Source organism: Ailuropoda melanoleuca, chromosome 9 (genome assembly GCF_002007445.2).
Source record: "Ailuropoda melanoleuca isolate Jingjing chromosome 9, ASM200744v2, whole genome shotgun sequence".
Lineage (NCBI taxonomy): Eukaryota > Metazoa > Chordata > Mammalia > Carnivora > Ursidae > Ailuropoda > Ailuropoda melanoleuca.
Window position 1 is genome coordinate 89,358,204 of NC_048226.1, and position 26,281 is coordinate 89,384,484.

Genomic DNA, 26,281 nt, shown 5'->3' on the forward strand with positions numbered 1-26,281 from the left:
TGAGCCACCCAGGCATCCCTCATACTCATTTTTTATTGACTTCCTCAGAGAACACGGGAGGAGAAGGGTCCATTTTATTCACTGAAACATCGTGTACTCCCTTCCCTTTTCTCTCCATCTGCTCAGACCTAGTGGCTGCTCCAGGGTCCCTCCAGGTACCATCCCCAAGGATTACTTCCTTGTAATTCTTAACCAGCTTTATGTCTCTCCCCCCCTCCCTGTTTTTTTTTTTTTTTTAAATGCAATTCTCCTTGGTCTCTTCCTTCTAGAAGACTCTTGGTTCTCTATAAGAGAAGAAGGGGATTGGGGAAACTAAATGAACAATTACAGGATTTTTCTTTGTGAACAAAGGAGAGGTAAAGTCTATGAAGACTGACATGACAATTTTTATTCTATAATTGCTTCCTGCATTAACTTGTTTATTGAGCAAATATTAAGTAGCAACTGTATGTACAACAATTTTTTCATACATTCATAAACATAGAGTTTGTCTGTTTTTGATTTTAATATCTAGTAGCGGATTACCTTCCCTTCAAAACTGTAGCAATTCATGCAATCAACTTGCAGAAGTGCTTGTTTCTTTGCATTTTCATCAGCTCTGGTTATTGTCTCCTCTTCAATTGTCAGTCTGATGAGTTCCTTTGATTTGCATTTCCTGGAATATTAGTAAAAATGTTCTAAGAATATTTTCATACTTATTATCTATTTGGATTTTCTCACTAGTGATTTGGACTGTTTTTATAATTTTCCCATTTTTCTGATTGTTTTTCTTTTTGAATAATCAATTTTGTAGGTATTCTTTATGTATTAGGGGCATTAACCCTTCATTTATTAAATTTGTTGAATTAATGAGGATAATAGTAGCTTCTATAACAAATGAACCTCCAAATCTCGGTCCCTTAATATGATGGAAGATTATTTCTTGTTCTTCTAACAGCCCAGTGTGAGCGTTTCTGGTTTGCAGGTGGGCAGCTTTCTTCCAATTGGTGTTTCAGGGACTTGGATTCTTACCATCTTATGGCTTTCCCATCCATCATGGCTTTGGAGTCCTCTGCATATAGCTGAAGAAAGGGAAAAGCAGGGTGGAGAATCCCTACCAACTTCTTAAAAGCCCTGGTCTAAAAGTGCCATACACCATTCATTGCTGATGCAACATTGATACAAGGGGGCTGGCTATGTTCTGGACTGGGCTGCTATCTCTCAGTGTGAATTTTTGGTAGGTGGCTAGCCATCTCTCTGCCACACATGTTGCGGGTATTTATTTTCCATTCTAGTACTTGTCTTTTGACTTTGCTTATTATATTTTGTCATAAAATAATAAAGATTACAGAATGATCTCTGTCAGTTTATCTATCATCTATCCATCTAATCTTTCTATATTGCCACCTCAAGGTTATACGCATTTCTCCTGACATTTCTTAATGCATCTGTAATGTATATTTCAATATGGTATGAGTCCGTTTTTTTTTAAACCACAGTTTTTCCAGTGAATTAAGTTGCCCTTTTTTGGGTCATATATTGTTTCTTTATATTTTAACCCCATCCTAGTCTCTATTCAATGTCACACATTTGCTTGTCTAGTGTTATGGAAATATCAGACTAGGCTGACCACAACGGATTTATAGTAAGTTTAAGAATGGCTTCAGCAAGTCTCTCATTACTATCATCTTAACTATTAGGTTATTGGACTTTTTCTTTAAATAAGATACTCTCATCTTTCTTTTTTTATTTTATTAAAATTTTATTTATTTACCTGATAGAGAGAGCACAAGCAGAGGGAGCAGCAGGCAAAGAGAGAAGGAGAAGCAGGGTCCCCGCTGAGCAGGGAGCCCAATGTGGGACTTGATTCCGGGACTCTGGGATCATGACCTGAGCTGAAGGCAGACACTTAACCAACTGAGCCACCCGGGTGCCCCTACTCTCATCTTTCTTAGCTCCAGCTTCTGTCTTTCAGAAACAAAAATAATAATATTTTCAGATTGCTATGGTATGTTAAAGAGGACCACAGATCCCTTGACATTTCTCCTAGTGAGAAATGGGGACTATGTTTCATCCCCTTGAATCTGCAGAGTCTCTGTATTGCTCTCGCCAAGAAAACAGGGCAGAAGAGGTGCATGCAAGTTTCTGGGCCCGGACCTCAAGAGAATGGCAGCATCTACTTCCTCTCTCTTGGAACATTTGCTTTTGGAGCCGCTGTGTAGGAAATCTGACTATCCCAGGGTCACCATGATGTGGAAGTCCAAGCCACATGGCAGGATCCTGGATGGTGTGAAGAGGGAGAAAGAAACAGAGAGAGGCCAAGGAACATCAAAGTGCCAGCGATGTGATGAAAAGCCATTGTGAAGTGAATCCCTTAGCCTCAGTCACCCCAGCTGGTGGCACGGAATCTGAGATGAACCTCCAAGCTGAGCCCCACCCCTACCCCAATTCCTGGAATGCAACATTGTAAAAACATAAAATGGTTATTTTAGGCCACTATGTTTTGTGATAGTTTGTTATGTGGCATTAGATAATCAGACAAGTTGGAGATCCCATAACACACGTGGAGTGCCCTGTTCATGAAATAAGGTAGCTATTACTGACATTAGCGTTATAATTTCTCCTGGAGGAGATCACAAGTACTTTATTTTAACCTTTTCTCTTTTCCAGCAGTCAGCTTCAATGCTGGCACCAGCCGTTGTTCAGAACCTTCATGCTGAGCTGTCCATCAACTTAGTCTCTAGAATATATGGGATGTTTTGGCATGGCACATGGTGTGCCTGGGGGTCTTGGACCTCCTTGGACCATCTCCAACTGCTCCCCTGTCCTGATCTTCCTCTACTTGCTAAAGTTGTCCTTTCTTCCATTCCAGGAAGATATGGTTTATCCCAGAACATAGCATGTGGATGCCATGAGCTTTCTCAATGTTGTCTTTCTGTCTCCTTTCCACATTGTTTTTTCCCATCCTTCCACTCCCTGTAAAACCCGACAAGGCCTCCCCTATTATCTCCCAGTTAACGCCAGTCACCTCTCCATGCACAGCCCTGTTGCCCTGTCCCTATGAGCCTTTCCTAAGTGTTCTACCTCATGTGCCTCCCTTCCTCCTCCGAATTTCTTCAGTGCTTTTATTTCTACTTCTTACATGTATTAAATGCAGGCTGATGGGGCACCTGCATGGCTCAATTGGTTAAGTGTCTGACTCTTGATTTTGGTTCAGGTCATGATCTCAGGGTCCTGAGATCAGGCCCCATTTTGGCTTCATGCTGAGTGTGGAGCCTGCTTAAGATTCTCCCTTTCCCTTTCCCTTTGCCCGCCCCGTGATCTCTGTCTCTTTCCCCCCGCCTCTCTCTTTCAAAAAAATATAGGCTGACTGGTTGCCTGGCCAAGTCATGTCATGCCGCTTATTCATTCATTCAGCATATATTTATTAAGCCTCTATCACATGCCAGACACTGTTCTAGTTGCTGGGGGATATAGCAATGCAGAAAACAGAAAAAAATCCTGTCTTAATGCAGCATAAATTCTTACGTGAAATAACAGATGTTGGATAAATAAATATGTTACATAACATGTTAGGTGATGACAAGTGTAATAGAGAATTAAACGGGGAAAGCAGAGAGATAGAAAGGAGTTGGACCTTTTTTGGAGGTAGGTGTTATTATTTTTATGAACTGTTAATTATAAAATAAACCATAAAACTAAATTTTACCAAAAAAGCCTTGTAATCCAGCCTCATGACTAGAAACTAATCACCCCAGCTCTCTTGAGATTCTCCTGTCACATAGTAGGTGATAAGCATTCTTTTCTTTTCTTCTTCTTTCCTTGAAATCTTAAATATTGCCATGGGCTGAATGTTTGTATTCCCCCCAAATTCATAGGGTATTGCAATTTTAAGTAAGGTGATTAGGGAAGAACTCACTGGGAAGGAGACTTTAGGCAAAAACTTGAATGAGGTGCAAGAGGGGCTGATGTGACTATCTGGGGCAAGAACATTCTGGGAAGAAGAAAGAACAAGTGCAAAGGCCCTGAGGCAGGGCTCAGTTATGAATGTGAAGGAACAGCAAGAAGGCCTGACTCTCTGTCAAGTCCTGGAGGGCTAGAATCATCTGTTATATTTCTTGTGTCTCTCCCTTAGCACTTAACTCAGGACTGGGTACCTAGTAGATATGGATAGAAACACAGAATATTAGAGCTCAGGAGTAGTTTCTAATGTTTCTAATTCCCCCATTTTGCAAATGAGGAGCCTGAAGTCCCAAGAGTGAAAGTGGCTTGCCCAATTGTCCACACCTCTACTGTTTCTGCCCCTGTGGTTGCCACTGCCACCATGATTACTATTACTATTACCACTACTGTTAGTATAACTCAAATCCCAGGGCCCTACATAATTTCTCATGTACACTGCCACATTCAAAGAAACATACTTCAGTAAGGAAAAGTATTTACAAAGCAGTTATAAGTGTTACCCATATCCCTTGAAGAACATGAATGAAAATCCATCTCAAAATGCACAGCCACGTCCTCTTCCCTTCCTTTCTCGTTCCCCATCCTCCTCAAATCCTTTTCTTACTCTGCCTTTGATCAGGTATTGGCCTTTCTCTCTCTTGCCTCTTCCTTGGTTTCTTTGATTCCTTTCTCCCCATCCTCCCTGTTTTGTATTAAAACAAACAAATGCCCAGAAGGCAAACAAAGACAGAACAGGGCAAGGGATGGGAAGGAACTAAATGGGCATTGGAAAAATCTGTTTAGTTGCCAAGAGAAAAAAGGGCTGGGAACCTTCCTTGTTAGTATTTGTCTTTGTCAAACTGCTCTTATTTCTATTTCTACTGGTACTGTTGACAACCATGATCACTTGTATTCCATTTCTTATTTAACAAGGAATTTGTATAGCCAAGATTTAACTGGAATTGGATCCCACGTGTGGTGAAGGCCAAACCTCCATTATTTCCATTACCTGTTGGTTGAATGATTGAGTGAGAAAATGAATGAAACGAGGGTCCTTGCCCAGTTTATATAGCACTTCCCAATCAAGAGCAAAGAGGAAGTAACTTAATTTTCTTCCTCATGCCTTTTTAATACCATGGCTGACCATGTGCTTATTATTTGCTGGCATGAAAGAAGTACATATGAATAAGCATAATGAGAGAACAAACAATCTCTGTTGAGAAACCCTGATGGTTAATTTCATGTGTCAGTTTGACTGGGCCATGGCCTGATCAGATATTTGGCTAAACAGTATTCTGGGTGTACCCATGAGGGTGTTTCTATTTGAGACTAACTTTGAATTGATATACTAAATGAAGCAGATTGCTGTCCCCAATATGTGGACCTGAATAAAACAAAAGACAATTTGCTCCCTCACCTGACTGTTTTTGAGCTGCTGCATTGGTCTTCTCTTGCATTAGGACTGGAACACACATCATTAGCTTTCCTGGTTCCCAGGCCTTCGGACTTAGATGGGAACTATACCACTGGCTATGCTGTGTCTCCAGGTTATAGACAGCACATCATGGGACTCCTTAGGCTCCATAATCATGTGAGCCAACTCCTTTAATAAATCATATATGTTAGAACACACATGTATATGATATATGTGTATATATGTGTATATGGTATACACATGTACCATATATACACACACATACACACTTACATATATATATCCTATTGGTTTTGCTTCTCTGGAGAGTCCCGACTAATAACAGAACCTTTTTATGTATTTGTATATACATATGTGGAAAATGAATGCATTACAGTGCTAATGACGGACTCTAGATGGGTAGAACTGGATTCAAATCCTAGCCTTCCACTCACTGACTGTGTGACCTCAGGCAAGTTGCTTCACCTCCCCAGATTTTAGCTTCCTTTCCTGCTAAATGAATATAATAAGTATCTCACTCCTAGCTGCTACCCAATGTCCATCTGCCCTTTGGTGCTTTCTAACCCAAATCCACCTTTGTTATATAATTCGTCCTCTGTACAGCCATAGGTTTCTCTGTTAATTGCTATGGAACATGGAATGCATTTCTGGTCAAGGTGACATAGAGCTATTTCTGTGAGATACTTATGTCTACATGTGAGGCTTGGAGCTGTGGTGACCTTCTTGTGACCACAAAATTCAGGCTGCCTGAGGATGGCAGAGAGGTTGCTGTGATCACCACTGAGTTTATCAATTGTGAAGTTGCCTACCTCTGGACTTCCTGTTATAACTTCCCTCTGGTTTAAACCAGTAGAGCTGGGATTTCTGTTTCCTGAGGTTGAAGGAATCCCAAGTGATGTACTTGGCTGTGTTGTGGTGAATATTAAATGAATTAGCCTATATAAAACACTTCACACGCTGTTTGGCACTTAGTAAAGAATCAATAAATGCTAGCTTTAATAAGAAAATATGAATAAATCCATTATATCTGTCNTTTTAGCTTCCTTTCCTGCTAAATGAATATAATAAGTATCTCACTCCTAGCTGCTACCCAATGTCCATCTGCCCTTTGGTGCTTTCTAACCCAAATCCACCTTTGTTATATAATTCGTCCTCTGTACAGCCATAGGTTTCTCTGTTAATTGCTATGGAACATGGAATGCATTTCTGGTCAAGGTGACATAGAGCTATTTCTGTGAGATACTTATGTCTACATGTGAGGCTTGGAGCTGTGGTGACCTTCTTGTGACCACAAAATTCAGGCTGCCTGAGGATGGCAGAGAGGTTGCTGTGATCACCACTGAGTTTATCAATTGTGAAGTTGCCTACCTCTGGACTTCCTGTTATAACTTCCCTCTGGTTTAAACCAGTAGAGCTGGGATTTCTGTTTCCTGAGGTTGAAGGAATCCCAAGTGATGTACTTGGCTGTGTTGTGGTGAATATTAAATGAATTAGCCTATATAAAACACTTCACACGCTGTTTGGCACTTAGTAAAGAATCAATAAATGCTAGCTTTAATAAGAAAATATGAATAAATCCATTATATCTGTCACCAGGAATAGCCTAAAGTATAATTCATGTTTCACTTGGTTCTCCAGAAGTTCTTACAAGACAGAAAAATAGAAGAGATGGAGACCAGCTGCTATGTAGAGAAAAGTTGACAGCTTTTTCTATATTTATGATAATTTCCTCAGGCTAGATTCCCAGAAGTGATATAACTGGGCACAAGCATTTTAAATTCTCTTCACACATGTTACTAAATCACTGTCCCAAAGGTTGAACCATTTTACACTACAACCAGCGATATCGGTACCTGCCTTTCACCTTATCTTGGTCAGTATTTGGAATTATTATTTAAAATGATTTTTTTTTTCCTGGTAGGCAACATGTGGAATCATCATTTTAATCTTATTTTTTTTGACTAGTAGTAAGTTTTAAAATTCTTATCTAGGCGTCTAAAACCTTCTGAGTCTGGTTGGGATTTAGGAGTGCTTTCCAATATGGGAAGTGGGAGTCTGGAAGAGAGCTCATCCCCATCTCCCAGGATTTACAGTGGTTTGCTTGTTTGAAGTAATTAAAGAGCTTGAAATAATTTGCCTTTGTAGTATCTGGATCATCTAGGATTGCATGACTATGTTTCTCCTGAACCGTGTGAGTCCTCTTCCTTAATAGGAACAGAAAAATGACATCAATGCTAAGAATAATGTCTTATTACTGGGGCTGCCCCTGAGGTGTGTAGGGGCCTTGGAAGATATTTTTTACAGGACCTCTGTCTAAACAATTTGAGTCGCCCCAAGTCAACATATTCGTATCATTCTGGTGGCTAAATGTTAGATGATTCCCACAAAAGAAATAACACACTGGCCATTTAGAGCAATCCTCTTGCCAGGCCATCCTCCTGGAACCATAGTCCAGCCATTAGGCTCTTGAGCAATTTTGTTTTTTAAAGATTTTATTTATTTACTTGAGAGAGAGCGAGAGAGACAGAGCAGGTAACAGAAGGAGAGGGAGACGCAGACTCCCTGCTGAGCAGGGAGCCTGATGTGTGACTAGATCCCAGGACTTTGGGATCATGGTCTGAGCCGAAGGCAGATGCTTCACTGACTGAGTCACCCAGGCGCCCTTCCTGAGCAATTTAATAAGCACAATATCTGGAGCTCCATGGGACATCTGTCAACCCCACGCATTCAGCAGGAGTGGAAATAGAGAGTTAGAGAGCATCTCTAAAGGAGGAAACAGAGCCCAGGTCTGGGCTTGGCACACCCTGCCTGATGGCACTGCCAACCCAAGACCCCTTGTAGGTACCAGAAGTGTCTTTACAATATCATGAGGAGAACACTCTAGCTCACGTGGGCCCCCTTGCCTGGCTTGAAGGGGTACTTACAGTCATCCGTACACTAGCAGCTAATTATAATTCTGCTTTTCCCATGTACTAGGCCCTATTCTAAATGTTTTCCATTGAGGTAGGTATTACTATCATCCTATTTTGTAGGTGCGAAAGTGTGCTTTCGATGCTAGCAGATTGTCCTGTGCAGTCTGATGTAAAGGCTGGGCTCTAGCCAGCTCTGCTACAGTGCGTTAGCTCCAGAATGAAGGCCCCTCCAGACTGTTCGTCTCCATCCAGGAGTCCCCCTTCTACTTGCCTGTGAAATCTCTTCTACTTCCAGAGGTTCTCACATCTGTCCTTTCCCGTTAAGTGTCTGACTTGCATCTTTACCTGACGCTACCTAGCCCATCAATGACCCCCATGCCAGCCCCTTTAACCCATCAGTGACCCTCATGCCAGCCCCTTTCTTTGATGGCATTACACACCACAAATATCTTCCCACATCCAAAAAGATCTTTTCGAACAACCCTCGATTATGGTTATAGAATGTATTTCCTTGCAGTAGGCTGATTCTGAAATTTCTACCAAATAGCAGGGTCACGCTCACAAAGGACCTCTCCCCGTGTATGCAGGCCTGCTTAGCATTTTGGGTTTTGAATAGCTGCCCCAAGAGCTTTGAAAAATGTTTTCCCCCTCCATTATTTTCCAAGGGAAATGTCAGGTCAACATATGATTTTGAAAGAAGCATCTCTAAATTAAAATACAGTGTAATTGACAATTGTGGGTCCCTTCCATGACTCCAAATCTTATTACAAGATAGTCATTCAGCCTTTTACTTGCTAGGGTATACAAAAATGGTACATAAATAGCAAAAGGAAAATTTTTGAAGTCTGCAGTTATTTCTAAATTGCTACCTTTCCCCCTTAAATTTTAAAAAATAATGTTAAGGTGTGCTGCCTGATTCCTCTCCTTCACACCCCTACAGAATGTGTTTGGTAAATATATACAGAAAGTGAATTTGACAGTATACGTATTATATGTATATGCATATTATTTTAATTTTCAATTTGCAAATACATTAAACTAATTGGACTGTTGGTCCACCATTGGTCCGAAGAGTCTGAGTTATACAGGGATCGATAAGAAATTTGTCACTCTCTTATGAAAGAAGCCTCATTTTAATTGTTTTGCATTGCTAAAGATGGTGAGCAAGAGAACCATTTAGCCACAGAGCGTGCAGTCTGAATATTTTACATCTCTAAATGGGATTCCTTTTGGCATCTTATCAGAACACAATGAATTTGATTTTGGAGAGGCGGGAGATCCTATACACCATTTTCCTCATAACAGAAACATCTATTGTGTGACCCAACGAGCGGGTTTGAATTCTTCTGGCTCATGGTTCAATCTTCAATTGTCAAGCAGTTATACTTTCTCCAACTTTTGACACTTCCATTTTATGCGATTCTATTGAAAGGGAATTGTGGTGCCTAAGATTTAACTTAAAACCTGTTTATTGAAATAAGCAAATACTGTGAGGGCTGGTAGTCTGAATCCTTGAGGGCTGAGATGGTTGGATTTGGAAAAATATAAAGATTTAGCAGGGATGCAATAAGCTGGGAGAATTGACCACAGCAGGGAGAGGAAAGCTATAGAAAAGAAGGACTGGTATTTTATTATCAGAGTCCAGTCTGAAGTACTCTTAGACAGGGGAGTAAAAAGGCTTCTTTTTTCTTTCTCCCACGCAAAGAACAAAATCAGGACCAATGCATCCGAAGTGCACAGGAAGCAGATTTCATCTTGATCCAACAATGAGCTTCCTATCAATTCCATGTATTCCGTTATAGAATGGGCTGCCTCAAGGAGGTAAGTAGTCAAATCACCACCCACAACAGCTCCATAGGGTAGGTAATGTGACGACACTTACCTGGCAAGAAATCTGAGGTTCAGAGAGGCTATGTGGCCAGTGTGGAGTCACAGTAAGGGCTGGATTTTGAATCCGCGTCTCTCTGACCCCAAACCCTTTGATTTCTCTACCATACCAATATCTGTTCTATAATCCCCGTGAGGTCCCCATCATGGGAGGCCTCCAGGCGGAGACAGGTTGGTAGGAGAGATTTGTACGCTGGGCAGAAATTTATGCCGAATGATCTTTCAGGTCACTTCTCTTTCCAAGGTCAGTGATTCTATGATCTTGTGACTCCAGCAGTCTCCTCCTTGGAAAAGGAGGAGATGCAAATTTTAATACCAGCTCAGAGACTTTTGCCCTTTTCAGCTACTTCTTTGGCTCGGTCCCTCCTGTCTCAGGGATCCTGTACATCATGCCTAGATCACCTTCAGCACTTACCAGACTTGACTCTATTTAATTTGTGCTCGTATCTGCCTCTCCTGCCAGATGCTCACAGGTGTTAGGAGTCATCTCTGGGGATCTTTTCCTTCTCCTGCGGCAACCTTCCCACTCCTAGAAAGCAGCCCAGTGCCTGATACTTTAGTGTTCTTGGAATAAATGAATGGGTATGATTCATGTTGTTAAAGCACCTTTTACTATCAAGCTGGGGTTATTGTAATAAATTCAGAGAAAATGTAGCTATTCCTTTCAAAGTAATGACTTCAAATAGGTAGATGGCACGATGGGTATGGGAGATGTGCAAAATGACCATTGAGTATATAATTATGAATGATCCTAAAGCAACAAATGAGGTGTACATCTATAAAAATTAATATGTCGGCATCAGAAAGACTAAGCTGAGTCTCTACAAGTGTAGGGAAAATTAAAAGATGAGTTTAGGTATGTTCAGAGTAGGAAAGATAACAGAGTATATATTCCTAGAGTTTGGGTTAAATGGTATGGTAACATGGCAGAGGGAAACAGGTGTATTCGTGCCTGTTTTACTTTTACTTTTTTTTTTTTTGTGGTCAACCTCTCCATTTTTCCATCCAACCTCCTTTTCTAGGAGTTTTCCATATCTTTGACCAAATGGGAGTTGTCATAAAAATATAACTCGACTTGGTTCCCTGGCCAGGTCGACTGGTCCAGTTTTGGACTGCTTACTCAGGCTTGGCCAACGAATCCTTCCATTAGAATTTCTGCAATTGAGGCAAAAGAGATTTTGAGGGCTGTCACTTCCAGGTGACCAAATCCATAAGACGGAAAATGTGGGACCATTCAATGATTCTGTGTACCATGAATATAAAAGCCTACCTTATAATGGTAGAAACTAGAGACCATAGAGAAAGGAGCAGGGGTAGAAACCAGTAAAGCAGTATGGGAGTCTGGGCACATTCTAGTCTGTGGTTCTAGTGTGTTCAGACCCTGTCACACTCCTGCTCTTCTCCTTTACATTGATTAACCTCGTTATTTCCTTCACATAAGGAAGTTAGAGTTGGTTCTCCATTACTTACATCAGAAGAGGTCTAGCAAATATGTCCACTTATCCACCAAGATGAATGGAATCAACTGGAAATATTAGAGACCCCCCATGTGGTGAAGCCACAGTAGATAAATGAAAGCGCCCCGGTCACCCCGCCAAAAGGGCTGAAAATGTTCAAGTGTCTCAGCCCAGAGTACTTTCATTGCAGGGCATTGAGGGTGCTTGTCAGCAGATCTCTCCATCAGCTGTCTTTCAAGAATCCTGGAGGATGTGGCAGGAGTCGGATAATGGGAAATAGAAATGTATTTCCTAAGAGGATACTAAATGAGAGTTCTTTACCTTCTTTGTATCCCAATTTATATACTGTCTCTGGCCCTTAGTTACTTTCTTTGTACAATACAGGTACTATAACACACCACTGCCTTTCCCATATGCCCTGGAGATCCCACCAGATATCAGAAAGTGCTTTGTACACCCATACTTTCCCTAGAGAGGCCAGGGATTATTATCATCATTAAGCTGGCTAAAGTAATAAACAGAAAGCCGTTGATAGCCGCTTTTATTAGTGGGTTAGATGCAGGTAATAATTATTAATGACAACATGTTTAGCACTACACTATACTAAATATTGATTAATTGCCAACTGTAAAATCTAAATTAGCTTTTTCCCCCTTGGATTAAGGTATGCTCTTGCGTAATAGCAAGTTTACCAGGGTTAGCGTTATGAGACATTTTCTCAAGATTAAAGAAAATCTTGTAAAATTTGTAGCGCGATAGGTTGCAAACACTAGCATAGCCCTGAAATAAAGCAGACCGTTTCCTCCTCTACAGACTTCTTCAGCCACTTCTTCCGTAAAAAAACAAGCTAACTGTTTTGCATGGGGGAGAATAAAAATTCAGAGGGGAGACGGAAGGACTATGTAGTATGACATCATGGAATTTGGAAGAGGAAAAAATTTGGGGAATGATCTCAAAAACAACGAATGCAGCAGATACAAAGACAATTTGTAAATTAGAGAGATGTGCAATCATTAAGACTTGGGGATTCTACCTCCTTGCTTTTTGTGTCCCATCTCTCTCTTTTTAAATCCCTATTGACAGTTACCAAAGTCCAAGTCTCCATGAAATCTTCCTAAATTACTTCAACCATCTCCTAACGGTCTACCAGCACCCCCGTGAATTTAGTGAACACTCCATCTCTGCTCTAGAACTTTGGCTTGGAGACAGATGATGGGGTGTTGCTGTCCACCTATCTCCCTTATCTCTGCCTTCTATCTTTTCCCATCTTTCACTGGGATGAGAAAGGACAGGCATCTCCAATTCTTCTTTCTTTTGGACTGAGACCTCCCTTATGTAAGTGTAATGTCAACCACACAAGGATGACTCCTGATATGTTAAAGGAGGGAGATAAAGACATTCAGGAAAATTTCTTTCTTGACAGAACCTACATTTCAGTACCGTTGGTTTTAAATTCTAGCAAGAATAATTCCTTCCTTTCTCCTTGAAGTCTTATTATAATTTTCTCACTTCTACCCCAGGTGCATTTAGATTGATGATATAGATTACGTACGCAGAAATGCAAAAGAGAAAAGCCCATTAATTGCTTTAAGATATTAGACCAATGATTATTCTTGTTTTATGGAAGAGGAACCCTGCTCAGACAAGTAAGTGACTTTCCCAAGCTGTTGAGTTAGTAAGTGGCAGAGGCAAGATTGAAATCCCAGGAACATGCCATTTTCAAGGGGACCCTACAGAATGCTGAATGGAGAAGGAATTTGGAGTTCCAGGAGAAGAGGAGTAATGATTTTAGAAAAGGGCAAGAAGCTGGATGGAGGGAGAAGGGAGATGAGGCAAGAGGCAATGAAACCCAGCGTATACACCTGCCCCCCACTCCCCATGGTTGCTGGCCTCTGCAACAATTTAGGTTTTAGGTTTGCTGGCATCACTTCCATGTAAATATCCCCTTGGCCTCCTCTTCCTGCCCCATAAATTGTGCAGTGCATTTTATGATGTGTGAAAATTTTTCGTGCTGAGTGATTTTTTTTTTTTTTTGGTAGTGAGAAGGAGAGCTATAAAAGGAGCTAAGCTTTCCATCCCAGTGGCCCCCTTGACCAAGGCACAGAGACAGCCTAGGCAGAAGTAGGAGGTAGAGTAGGTCATGATTTTGGAGTGAGACCTCCGGAATCATTTGTAGAAGTTTTGTGGAAAGGACTTAAGCTTACAAACCCAATGGAATTGGAGTTTGAGCTCATTTTATCCAGCTCACTTCAGGCAGGTGAGCACCAGCTGACCTCTGGGTTATATCTGTCCTATCCCCTGCACCATATATTCCTGAGGCATGAGGACCAGACTGTCTTTTACTTTCACGTTTATTATTGAAGTATAGTTGACACACAATATTACGTTAGTTTTCAGGTGTACAACATAGTGATTAGACAACTCTGTGCATTACTCAGTGCTCTCCATTTTAAGTGTAGTCACCATACATTATTACAATATTGACTATATTCCCTACACTTGTACTTTCAATCTCTGTGACTTATTTATTTTATAACTGAGGACTAGACTGCCTATTCCCTTCCATCCTAGATCCTCACATGGTTCCTGTTTCATAGCAACAATAACTCAATGGTTTATCTGATAGAAATGCTTGAGAAAACTGGTCGAGTAGGATCACAGGGTCAGAAGCCTGATTGAAAGAGGTTCAAGACAGTATGGAGTGGATCTGAAAAAAAGGCATTTTCATTGTTTTAAGGTAGAAGATATATGGCTTAATAATGTTAACAGGTGGGGTGCCTGGGTGCCTCAGTCGGTTAATCATCTGCCTTCGGCTCAGTCTTGATCCTGGGGTCCTGGGATGGAGCCCCGCATCCGGCTTCCTGCTAGGTGGGGAGTCTGCTTCTGTCTCTCCCTCTGCTGCTCCCTCTGCTTGTGCTCTGTCACTCTCCGTCAAATATATATATATAAAATCTTTAAAGAAAATCCTAAGCCAACTTAAAAAAAAAAAGAAAAAATATTAACAGGTGGAGGGGAAGGACATGAGTCTCCTTTTAGAATAAATTGATTTTTTTTCTTCTTGATTACACATTCACTCTATTAAACAATTCATGTTAAATAGTGACCTAGACATCAGTGACTCATCTTATCTGCAAAGGTTGTCATTCTGGCACTTTCCTTTTTCAAGTCTTTCAGGACTTTCTAGAACCTTCTGTGTATAATTCACAGTTGACGACATGGTGGTTCTTCTTGACCTGGCTCTTGCTTACTTCTGTGGTCTTATCTCCACCTGCCCTCCAAGATGACATGATCCAGCTATCTTGTACTACCAGCGGTTTCTGGAAGCCACCGCACTCTTCCATAAATTATCTGCCTTCCTGTACTGTCCTCTCGGCCTGAAATTTTCTTTTCTACCCACTTTCTGCTTGGACAAGCTCTCCTCTTAGCTCAAGTGATGCCTTCTCCGGAGAAGGCCTTTCCTGACCCAGCGTCTTCTTATTTTCATAGAAATCCATGCTTTCCTACTTGCTAATAGATTTTCTGTTGCTTAGCTGTCTAGATTCTAAGTTTGCGTTGGCAGGGACCATTGTGTTTTGTCTCTGTGTCATTGTTCCTTAGTCTGCCACCTACGAGGATTGCAGTAATATTCTATCAACTGAATGAAGGAAAGAGCAAAGAACATTTAGCCATTTGTAGCACAAATTATTTCAAAATTCTACTGCCTGTGTCCATTTTATGGCTTTAGAAGACAAATTTGGTATTGTTTGTTACTTTTATGGATGTTTGATTCCAACTTCCCTTTCTTTACATGGCCCTGTTGTCCATTTCAGGCCTGGATGGAGTTCTTGGAGGCAGTTAAGCTAACAATGGGTGCATAAGACTTTTCTTCTTCCATCATAATTGCCACGTCTCAGGACCACGTCCCCTCCCAGCATTTGCAGTATTTGAGCAGGTTGGTGAATCTCTCAAGAATAGCTGTTTCTAGTTTCCAGGGATGATATTTCAGGCAGCTATAGACATCTTTGCAGAATTCATTTTTTTCCTTTAAAATTAATTTCTTGGAATAAAATCTTCAAATTGATATTCGTGGGTCAAAGAGTATGAACATTTTTGTGACTCTTGTCGCTACTTGCCAATTGGTTTTCTGCAACGATTGTGCCACTTTATAGTGCTGCCACCAAACTTATTTTCCTCTGCTTTCCTGATGGCGTTTGACCATTTGGAGAAAAAAGAATAAATGAAAGCATTCGTTTTTATTATTTTGCTAAATCTAAAATGGATGTTCAAACTTATTTTAATGCATATTTCTTTTATTAGTAAGGAAGAGCATTTGTTTCCTATTTGTATTTTTCTCATATCAATTATCTACAAATATGGAAAGACATCATTTGAGTGGAGGAGGAAAAGAGGAAAAATTAATACAGAAAAAAACCTGAGATAATTGATGGAAAGTAATCCACAAGGGTTACTGGAGAACAGGGGGTGAGTTTATACTTGTCAAGATGGAGAGACAGATTTTCTCCTAAGTGAGACATACATAAAAAAGATAAGGTAAGTAAAGGGCAGAAATACAATAATAGGAAATAATAACTAACTTTAGTTGGTCACTTAATATATTAGTTACTGTGCTAGTTGCTTTCTATGGAGTCTCTCTTTGAATTGTCAGAACCACCCATTTCACAGATGAGGGGACAGAGGCTCAGAAAGATTAGGTGACCTGGATGTCATTACATAGAAAGGGTGGAGCCAGGTCTCATACTCAGTTCCAGTCTGTACCCTTAACCACTGTCCTGCACCTCACAGCTGAGTTTTGGGAGAGAAGATGAGTTTTTGTTTTTGTTCGTTTGTTTTAATCTTGACTTGATGGAAGGAAGTGGGGATGATCTCGAGAGGGGCCATAGTGAAGAGAGTGTTCCAGGGACATAAGAGGATAACAGCAATTGTGAGCAGCATTCTGGGATGAACCTGGTTGACATATTTCTGTGACACTTTCCAACAATAGCCCGGGCTTTGGGAACAAAAGAAAAAAAGGCAGAGAGAGATAAATCAAAGTGTGCATGCTGTTGAATTGCAGCTGGAACTGGGGTGGGGGGTTCTGCATTCTAGACTCAGGAGGGCAGAGTTCCAATGGCTGACAAAGTTGTTCAGCCTAGGCAGGGACCCACATGACCATGGGGGTTAGCTGTCTGCACAGTCCTGTCACAACAGCTATTATGACGATGACTCTTGTATTGGTCGGGATTCTCCAGAGAAACAGCAACAATGGGATACATATATAAGAGGGGGTTTATGGTAAAGAATTGGCTCACACGATTATGGAGGCTGAGAAGTCCCACAGCCTGCAGGCTGGAGCCCCAGGAAACCCAGTGGGGTAGCTCAGTCCGAGTCTGAAGGCCTAAGAACCAGGGGAGCTGACGGTGTAAATCCCAGCCCGAGGACAAAAGAAGATGAGATGAGATGTCCCAGCTCAAGTGCTATGGCCGGACAAAAAGGGGTGAAGCTTTTTTCCTCTCCCTTTTGTTCAGTGTGGCCCTCAAAGGACTGAATGAGGCCCAGCCACACTGGGGAGGGCCCTCCGCCTTACTGAGTCCACTGATTCAAGTGCGGTCACATCTGGAGACACCTTCGCAGATAAGCCCAGAAATCACATTTCATCTGGGAACCCTGGGGCCAAAGCTGACACATGAAATGAACCATCAGACTACTAGCTGCTGTATAATACTCAGTGCTCACCCATAAGGTGCCAGGCCTTGTGCCGGGTAGGGACTTTGCCTGGCTTCTTATTCAGCCTTACAGACAACCCTATGGGGGCAACATGCTGGCCTATGCCTGTTTGCACTCGGAAGCTCCCCTCTTCCCCGCTCTGCTTTCTCCTGCAGAGGGTGCACCCAGCAAGCTGTACTTCCCAGGCTCTCCAGCTTGCTGGCTGCTGGTTAGGCCAAGCACTGTCACCTGCAGTGGCTGGGTCTCCTTTGTGGCCTCAGCTCCTCCCACCCAGTCCCTCCCACTATGGTTCCAGACTCAACAGGGGGCCCCCTCCTGTGAGTAGCTCCTGCCTGTGAGACGGTGTTATTATTATCCTCAGCTGGCATTGAAGACTATATGTGGAGAGAAGTAAATTTGTAAGGTTACCAACTGTTACGTGGTGGTGCTAGAATGCAAAGCAGGGCAGTCTGACCTGGGAGCTGAGGCTCACAGAGTCAAGGGACAAGTCCAGAGTCACCCTGCTAGCAGGTGTTGGAGCCAGAATTCAAATGCCGGCTGTCTGAAAACATGGGGGTGGCAGGCTGGGAAGGGGAGGACTGGTCTAGATGTAACAAGCCCTTTGTCCCTGACTTTGCTGCCTTCTGAGCATGGAAACCTGGAAGCGGAGCCAACACGGCCCAGGGAAAGATGAAGAAAATGGGGAGGAAAGAAAAAGGATTTGATGGCGGAGGAGGGATCCACTTCTGTCTGCATGGCCAAATCCACACAGCAGGCCTCCGGGACTGGCTTTTAGACACAGGCCCCTCATTGTCCCGGGCCGGCCCTGATTAGCTCCAGGCATCACGCTCCGCCAAAGCCGCTGCCCATCAGGGGCTGCTTCTCTTGCCCTTTGCCCACACTTTTGATCAGAGGGTGCCCAGCACTAAACGCACAGCTAGGAAGCTCTTCCTTCGGGCTGCCTGGGACTTCCTGCGATGGCTTCAAAGGTCAGAAAGCAATTTGCAGCTTTTGTGTGGAAGGCCATGGGGTCTGGGGAGGGAGCGCTTCAGTTGGCGGGGGAGCTCATTAGGCCCAGGAACTGTTTGGCCACCTCACAAGTCACTTGAAAGTCCTCCAGGATGATGGGGTGGGGGGGACAGAGACCACTCTGTGCTCGGCAGGCAGTTCACTGCTGTTGTGCAAGTAGCAGGTCTGGGAAATGAGGTCTGGGGAGACCGGTACTTAATAAACCTCAGAGGATTTGCCAAATGGACTCACCGGGAGTGGCTGGCCTAAATTTACATCCCGCGGCAGGTCGTGCTAAGGCCGCAATCCCATGATGCTATACATTTTTTCCTGGGAAGGCTTTCTATGCAGAGCTACTCATTATGGGTCACATATGCTGTTGTATCCTTATTAATAAAAGATCTCCACCCTTATCAATGAATTAACTGTTTCCATAGTGACTAATGCACTTTGCAAGAGTGAAACTGGAGTGTTCTAAAAGCAGATCCCCTAAGGAAATGCCAGAAAAGTAAGAAAGACAATTCGATTATTCATAAACCACGATTCCTGCCAGATTTCTGCGGGAGGAGAGGAGCAGAAAGATGTCTTATTAGACCACTTTGGGGGGATAGGGGACGTTCACAGAGCTAGAGCGCATGGCTTCCTTTGGAAGGCTGAATAGATCAGCCCCAGGTTTCATCTCCCCGCCTGTTTCCGTTTCCACTTTGTTTCAGTTTCCTCGTCTGTGAAGCGAGGATCTCATTACGCTCTGAATAATAAATAACCCAGGCAAGACATCTAGCCAGTGTGCAGTGAAGGTTCGTTGTTACTATTATCACTATCACAAAGGCTCCTTAGTGCTAGTGTGTGATAATCGGTAACCATCCTGGCCAGTCATGTAAGCCTCCCACGGCTCCTTTCCACCCTGCAGGTGGCACGCAGGGGCTCTTAGTTCATTGCTGTATTGTCATCAGCAGGTCATGACAGCCATCTCTATTGCTATTTTAATTAGCCCCCGTTTTGCCTTTAACAGGAATGACTGGGAAAATATCTACAGATTTGCTAAAGAGTTAGGCTACTTTTGTAACTTAATTATGCCAAGGACTGGTAACTGTTGTCTAGGTCAGGGACTTACTAATTTCCTCGTGTCCTGTGTGTTTTCACCTGCTTTCCACGTCTGTCCTCTTTTTGTGTGAGTTCTAGCAGTCTCACGGGGGGCGGGGGGGGGTGCTCTGCCAGGTAGGCAGGGACCAGGTGATCTGTTGAAAGGGCTTGGTGGTCCAGGCTGCAAATGGGCATCAATAGGCATAAGCCTTTGCCCTGGGGGGGCTTCTCTGTCCTGCGTTCCGTGGGCAGCAGCCTTTACAGCCTGAATTTTGCACAGAGGGGGCAGTGAAGCAGAGCTGCTGGGTGGCCTTGCCTCCTCCATAACAGTTCTGTGCTGGAGTGGTGAGCGAACGAGGCGAGGGTAATTGAATACTTGCGGAGAGCCTTTACGGGGCACCAGGCACACTGCTCCCCGTTTTATGGGTGTTAGCACTTTAAATTAACACAACATTCTGAAAGGCACTTGGATTTGCGTTCTGGGTCTCTTTACTGTCTTTGTGACCTTGCCCAAATCACATTCAGGCCTCGGTTTCCTCATCTGTAAAATGTCAGTTATGTTAACTGCCTCAGAGGGTCATTGAGGAAGAGAAGTGAGATATCATATAGAAAGCACGAGTCAGATAAAATAAATGTGAATTCTTTTTCCGTCTTTAGATCTTTAGAGCTCTGTCGGATAAGCTCTGCAGGCTCTGGAATCTGCAGTACAGGCTCTCCGCGTGCCTTCTGCGGTTTTTCTTCTCGGCAGGCAAGTTGTTTCTGCACCGTCTGTGTCCTTTAGGAAAGCCCGTTTCGTTTAGGTGAGAAAAGCATTGACTTCCTGGCAAAATGTTCCCAGGAAGAACTCGGCCCCCGGAAGTTTTATAATTTTAGCATTTATATTTAGGTCTATTATCCGTTTTTTAATTTTTTTTTATTTTTTTNCATTTAGGTCTATTATCCATTTTTTTAAAAAAAAGTTAATTTTTGCTTCAGCATGAGATGAAGGTCTTAGGTTTTTTTATTCTTTTATTTCTTTAGATATTCCAATTATCTCAAGCACCATTTGTTGAAAAGACAATGATTCCACATTGAATCACCTTGGAACTGTTATTAAAAATCAATTAACTTTGAATGTAGAGTGCATTTCTGGACTCTATTCTGTTTCTTAGTCTCTAAGTCTATCCTTATGTTTTTGTCATCCTGTCTTGATAATTGTAGCTTTATAGGAAGTTTTGATATTGGGTAGTGTGGTAGGCTGAAAAATGGTCCTCCAGTGTGGGGATTCACAGTGCCTGTGTAGATAAAAACTAACTTGTATATGCCTCCCTGGATGGGACTAATTGCAAAGCAAAGGAGGAGTGCCCGGAGCGCTGGGCCTCCTCTGAAGTTTCTTGGCTGAACGGCTGGATTCTTGCTACGGCTCAAGGATCTCATCCAGGGAGTAAACGCAGGTACCTGTAATGGTCGCGTACGTCACCAACTCTTTGTTTGCATGTGGTGTGTTAATTAAACTCACAATAAAAGCAGAGACAGAGCTTGGCTCAAGGCTTTTCGCCACTAGAGCGTCTGGTCGCAAGGCGTCTTTTTTCTCCTACTAAGGTGTTGGGAGTAATCCTTTCATTCGCCGTCTCAGGGTTTGCTGGCCAAGCCCAACACTCCGGATGATGTCAACGTCCTAATCCTTGGAATCGCTCGGTGTTACCATATAAGGGAAAAAGGGGGTCTTTGCGGATGTGACAACATTGAGGGTCTTGGGATGTGGAGACTATTCTGATTTATCCAGGTGAGCCCTACATGCAATCACAGCTATCCTTTTACGAGGGAAGCCGAGGAACAGGGTAGCTTGGCCGAGTGGTCTAAGGCGTTGGATTAAGGGAGAGGCAGAGGGAGATCTGACGCACACACAAAGAAGCCAGTACGAAGACAGAGCAAAGAGGTATATGAATTTGCCAGCCTTGAAGATTGGAATGATGTGTCCACAGCAAGGAGTGAGTACAGCCACCAGAAGCCGGAAGAAGCGAGAAATGGATTCTCCTCCAGAGCTGCTGGAAGAAGCATGGCCCTGAGGACACCTTGAATTTGGCCCATCAGAGGCAGAATCCATAGATAGGGGTGCTCATCTTCCGACATTCAGAGTGTTTTGCCTTTGATCATCCTCCCGTCTTCTACTGTTTTCTAGTTGTTTGTGTTAAAGTTTCGTCTTCCCCCAGATTAGAATTTCTGTCCAGGAGAGGTGCCGATTTTCTTTTTCATTTTTTTTTTTAATTTTTAAAATTGAAACCCAATTAATTAACTATAATGTATTATTAGTTTCCGAGGTAGAGTTCAGCAATTCATCAGTCTTATATAACACCCAGTGCTCATTACATATCGTGCCCTCCTTCATGCCCATCACCGTTACCCCATCTCCCCACCACGCTCCTCTCCAGCAACCCTGTTTGTTTCCTGTGCTTAAGGGTCCTTTATGGTTTGTCTCCCTCTCTGATTGCATCTTGTTTTATTTTTCCCTCTCTTCCCCATGCTCCTCTGTGTTGTTTCTTAAATTCCACATATGAGTGAGATCATATGATAATTGTCTTCCTCTGATTGACTCATTTCGCTTAGCATATTTTTCTTTAATATATTCCTTAATGTCTATCTACTTCTAGAGCCATGATAGCAGCTAATATACATCTGTCAGCTTGATTTAAACAGAATAATGATTCGGAGACCTGAAATTTCAATTTTGTTGCCAACTTGTGTTTAAAGATAAACTAGGCATATTAAATTTTAGGAGTTTATTTGAGAACAAGCTTCCAGTTGTAAGATGAATAAGAACTAGGGAAGCTAAGTACAACGTGATGACTATAGTTAACACTGCTTCATGGTATATTCTGTTAACCTTAAAAATAGAAACTGTCAGTTGTTTTACTAGCAAAGGATGGTTTTATTTGGGAACAAAAGAGAATTGCAATCCGGGACAAACAAGCTGCGGCAAAACCACGGGCAAGTCTGGGGAACATAGGAGAAGTGCTCTTTTTTAAGGCGAGAAGGAGGAAGTTGGGAGGGCCGTTGTGAACTAAAAGTCCACTGGAATAACCCGGGAGTTCAAAGTGTGTTGGCTTTTCATTGGCTGGGCTGTTGCCGGGGAATAAGGAAAGCATCTCTTCTTCCTATTGGAATAGAGCAGTGATATAGAGGAGATGTTAGGGTTCAAAGCCAACGGCCAAGAAAGAATTCTTGAGATGTCTTTGGTGCAAAAAGGTGGTTTTATTAAAGCACAGGGACAGGACCTGTGGGCAGAAAGAGCTGTACCTGGGTCATGAAGAGTGGCCCTCATACTTTTGAATTGGGAGAGGATTAGGGATAGCTAAGTCTCCAAGGAATTATGGAAGCAAGGTTTCCAAGACCTTGAGGAGGCTAGCTATTACTGGGAAAATGTCTTTATTACTGTCTAATAAAACCTTGGTCATGGGTCACCTGGGTGGCTCAGACGGTTAAGCGTCTGCCTTTGGCTCAGGTCATGATCAAGTCCTGCATCGGGCTCCCTGCTCAGTGGGGAGCTGCTTCTCCCTCTCCCTCTGCCTGCCGCTCTGCCAACTTGTGCTCTTTCTCTCTCTCTGTGTCAAACAAATAAATAAAAATTAAAAAAATAAATAAAACCTTAGTCATGAGACCCTTTAGATGAATATCAGTCGGTCATATGCTTGGGGGATGATTGCCAACATGTATCTTGGAGGGGGTTAGAGATAAAGGAAGTTTCCAAAGGAATTTTTAAATGTTAAAGTAGACTTACAGGATCCTGGGGGTCGGGCTGAGGTTGCCTTTGCCCTTAGCATAGCATTAACATTGAGGCAGCTGAGTCCCCAGAGGAAGGTCATTCAGCCTGTTTCAAGGACTTGTCAATGGGCTTTAAGTAGTAAGGAAATGTAATAAATTTCCTTCTGCCTTTGTTTCCCACATCAAGCAGAATCCCCGTGCAAGGTCAAGTCTGTGTAAAGTCAAGTCTGCCTCTTCCTTTTGGGTCTCGCAATTGACTTTGAATGGTAGGACATGAGAGTCCCCAAACCTCCTGGCTCCATTCTAGGGAAGCTTCTCATTACTAATTTTCACAGTTTGAAAGGGAAGAAAGTAAATCCTAAGGATTCTTATCACGAGGAAAAAAACTTTTTTTTCCTTTTTTTTCTGTGCCTCTGTGATGGAGATGATGGATGGTAACTAAATTTATTGTGGCAATCATATCGCAGTATATGTAAATCACGTCATTATGCTGTACACCGTACAGTGCTGATTGTCAGTTATATCTCAATAAAACCGGGGGGGGGCAGGGGGGGTAGGAAAAAAAGGTTTGAGTAAAAATCAATTTAAATAGGGCAGTGCCACCCCAGAAATGGTTAGGAGCACTCTTCTGCATTCTGTCTAGGGGAAAGATTTCTATAAAGTGTGGAAGTAAAGGAGGAAAATTATTTGATTGGTCATAGCTTAAAGCTTAGTTGGCTGTTGGCGATTGGTTGCCCGGAGCGTTTTGATTTCGTTAACCTTGAGGCATTTCCCCGCTTAGATTTTGGTTTGCTTATGAAGGTCTCCATGTCATTAGAGCCGAGTCTATGATGGCTTCTTCGTTTAATTAATTAAACACCTGCTTTGCAACCTTAGGTAAATTAAATGGTTTTTCTGGTCATTACACTCCTTATTTTGTCAGTGGGCCTTAGAATCCTAGAATAACGTTATTAGGAATAATGTCTCATTTTACCCGAGGAATGTAATAGAGAATAATAGATAACCCTGAAGTGGATGTAATTGGCGAGCCCCCAATGTGCTCTGAATGATGAACCATCAGTTTCTCCAAGAATCAGTTTACAAACGGAGTTCCAGGCAGATTATTCTCCGACTTCACGCCACTAGGGCCCTAGGAGCAGATGCCTTACCTCATCACGTTTTCAAAACTGCCTCCTCCTTTTCCCAAAGCTGTGTGCGATGTGAAACCATAAACCACAAGCTGGTTTTCAGTATCTCAAAAGAAGCACTCAGACCAGTAGGTTCACACAAAATTAACACCTCCATTGTCTTTCAGAGCCAGGCCTTAGGGAGGTTATTATGCTGTTTTGCTTTGTAGATGTGTTCTTAAAGCACCGAGAAGACCCTCCTTAGAAGCAGGGAAAAGCCAGTCTGTAAAGGCATTCAGATTTTCAGAAGTTTTACATCAAATGAAACTTGTTTTCTCCTTATTCTTGCTGCTAGCAGTCCCGGCTTCATAAAATAACCTCAGAGACATTCTCAAACACCTGTGAAATCCGAAATTACCTAGGTGTAGAGAGCAAGCTTTTGAGGGGCAGAGAGACTGGGATGTGGTGGAAAATCCGCGAATAGACTCTGTCTGGACTGAATTCTAGGTTCTTCTTCCCTCCGTGTGCCTGGGATTTCTTTTCCTCCTCTCTCAAAAGGGTACAAGCTGATTAGCCGTTATTATCATGCCTAATACATGGCACCCCTATTTGTAATACTCCTTTTGTATCTTTCAGCTCAATAAAGTGGACTAAAAGAAGTAACAGAGGCATAAAGTAAATTCCCTTCCTTTGGTGAGAGTTAAAGAAGTACTGAATCCTAAGGAGGTAAACCAAGGCTTCAGGGCTGCAAAAGGCCCGTCATACCAGGCAGCCCAGCCCCCAGCAGAAAGATTTTAAGGCACAGGCAGTCTCTGTGCACTGGAGCTGTAGTTTGGAATCCAGAAAGCGAAAACAGGCCAAATCATTTCAGTCCTCGGCCGCCAAAGCCTGTAACTCCTGCTGCCAAGCATCTTCTGGTCTTGGTGTGAGCTCCAGCTGGGCCTGAGATGTTTCCATCTGTACAACCGCAGGTGGTGATATAATTAGCCACATATATTTGTAGCGCTGTAAAGAGAAGTCTGGTAACAAATCCATCCTTGCTGTACATCTGTTGGATGTTACAGTGGTCCGGAAAAGGGTCTGTCCCTAAAATAAGTGGATCAAAATGCTTTTGTTTTTCAAGTTTTCTGGAGTTGCTTACTTAGGCAAAGGCACTGCCGAAGCCAACATGATAGAAATGGTAGACCAGCAAGCTTGAAGTAGGTCTGCGTCTGCTACCCACTCAGCTTGAGCCTTTTCTGCAGCCTTCAGAAGGCTGCAACAGCCATGTGCTCTCTGGAGGGGCCACTTTTCACTAGAACCTGTTACATTGCCAGTCTCCTGCCCTGTATCAACAGATTTGGCCTCCTGGTAGTGTCTGCCTTATTTCTCACCCCTCCAGACTGATGTGGTTTTGGAATGTAGGTGAGGTCTGGTGGGGTGAGGTCCAGAGCCAACGATCAAGAAAGAATTCTTGAGATGTCAAAGAATTCTTGAGATGTTTTTGGGACAAAACAGTGATTTATTAAAGCACGGGGACAGGACCCACGGGCAAAAAGAGCTGCTGCACCTGGGTTGAGAGGGGTGACTAATTATATACTTGGGAGTTGGGGGAGGTAAGGAAAAGGGAAGTTTCAAAAGGTTTTTCATATGTTAAAGAAGACTCCCAGATGCCAGAGGCCTACCCTTGTCAAGTTAAGGTGGTTTTTCCCTCTAGCAAGGCATTAACATTAAGACAGTTACCAGTTTCCTGGAGGAATGTCACACATATCCCACCCAGGAGTAGGGGAGGTGGGTTTTGTGGGGTGTCAGCTTGTGCTTTGTCCTCAGCTAGCCTTCTGCTCCCTCATCACAGACCAGGTGGATATTTCCAACTTTCACACTTGCCAACAAGAGAAATAACCATTTCAATCACATGCCGCTCATATAAAGACAACTTACTACTTTATTTTATTTTATTTTATTTTATTTTATTTTTTATTTTATTTTATTTTATTTTATTTTTTTATTTTATTATTATATTATGTTAGTCACCATACAGTACATCCCGGGATTCCGATGCAAAGTTCG

General features: G+C 42.6%; 1 long non-coding RNA gene across 3 annotated transcripts in view; it reads left to right on the forward strand.

Moving 5' to 3' along the window:
- The window catches only part of LOC105238300, a 58,293-nt gene that overhangs the window by 10,827 nt on the left and 21,185 nt on the right, over window positions 1–26,281 (forward strand). For 2 of the 3 annotated variants that reach the window (XR_004627902.1, XR_004627901.1), the window contains 2 exons: window positions 9,974–10,089; window positions 15,422–15,543. This is a non-coding gene — a long non-coding RNA (uncharacterized LOC105238300). Of the gene's footprint in view, window positions 1–964; window positions 1,217–9,973; window positions 10,090–15,421; window positions 15,544–26,281 lie in introns of all 3 variants that reach the window. The other variant, XR_004627903.1, reaches the window with a different exon arrangement.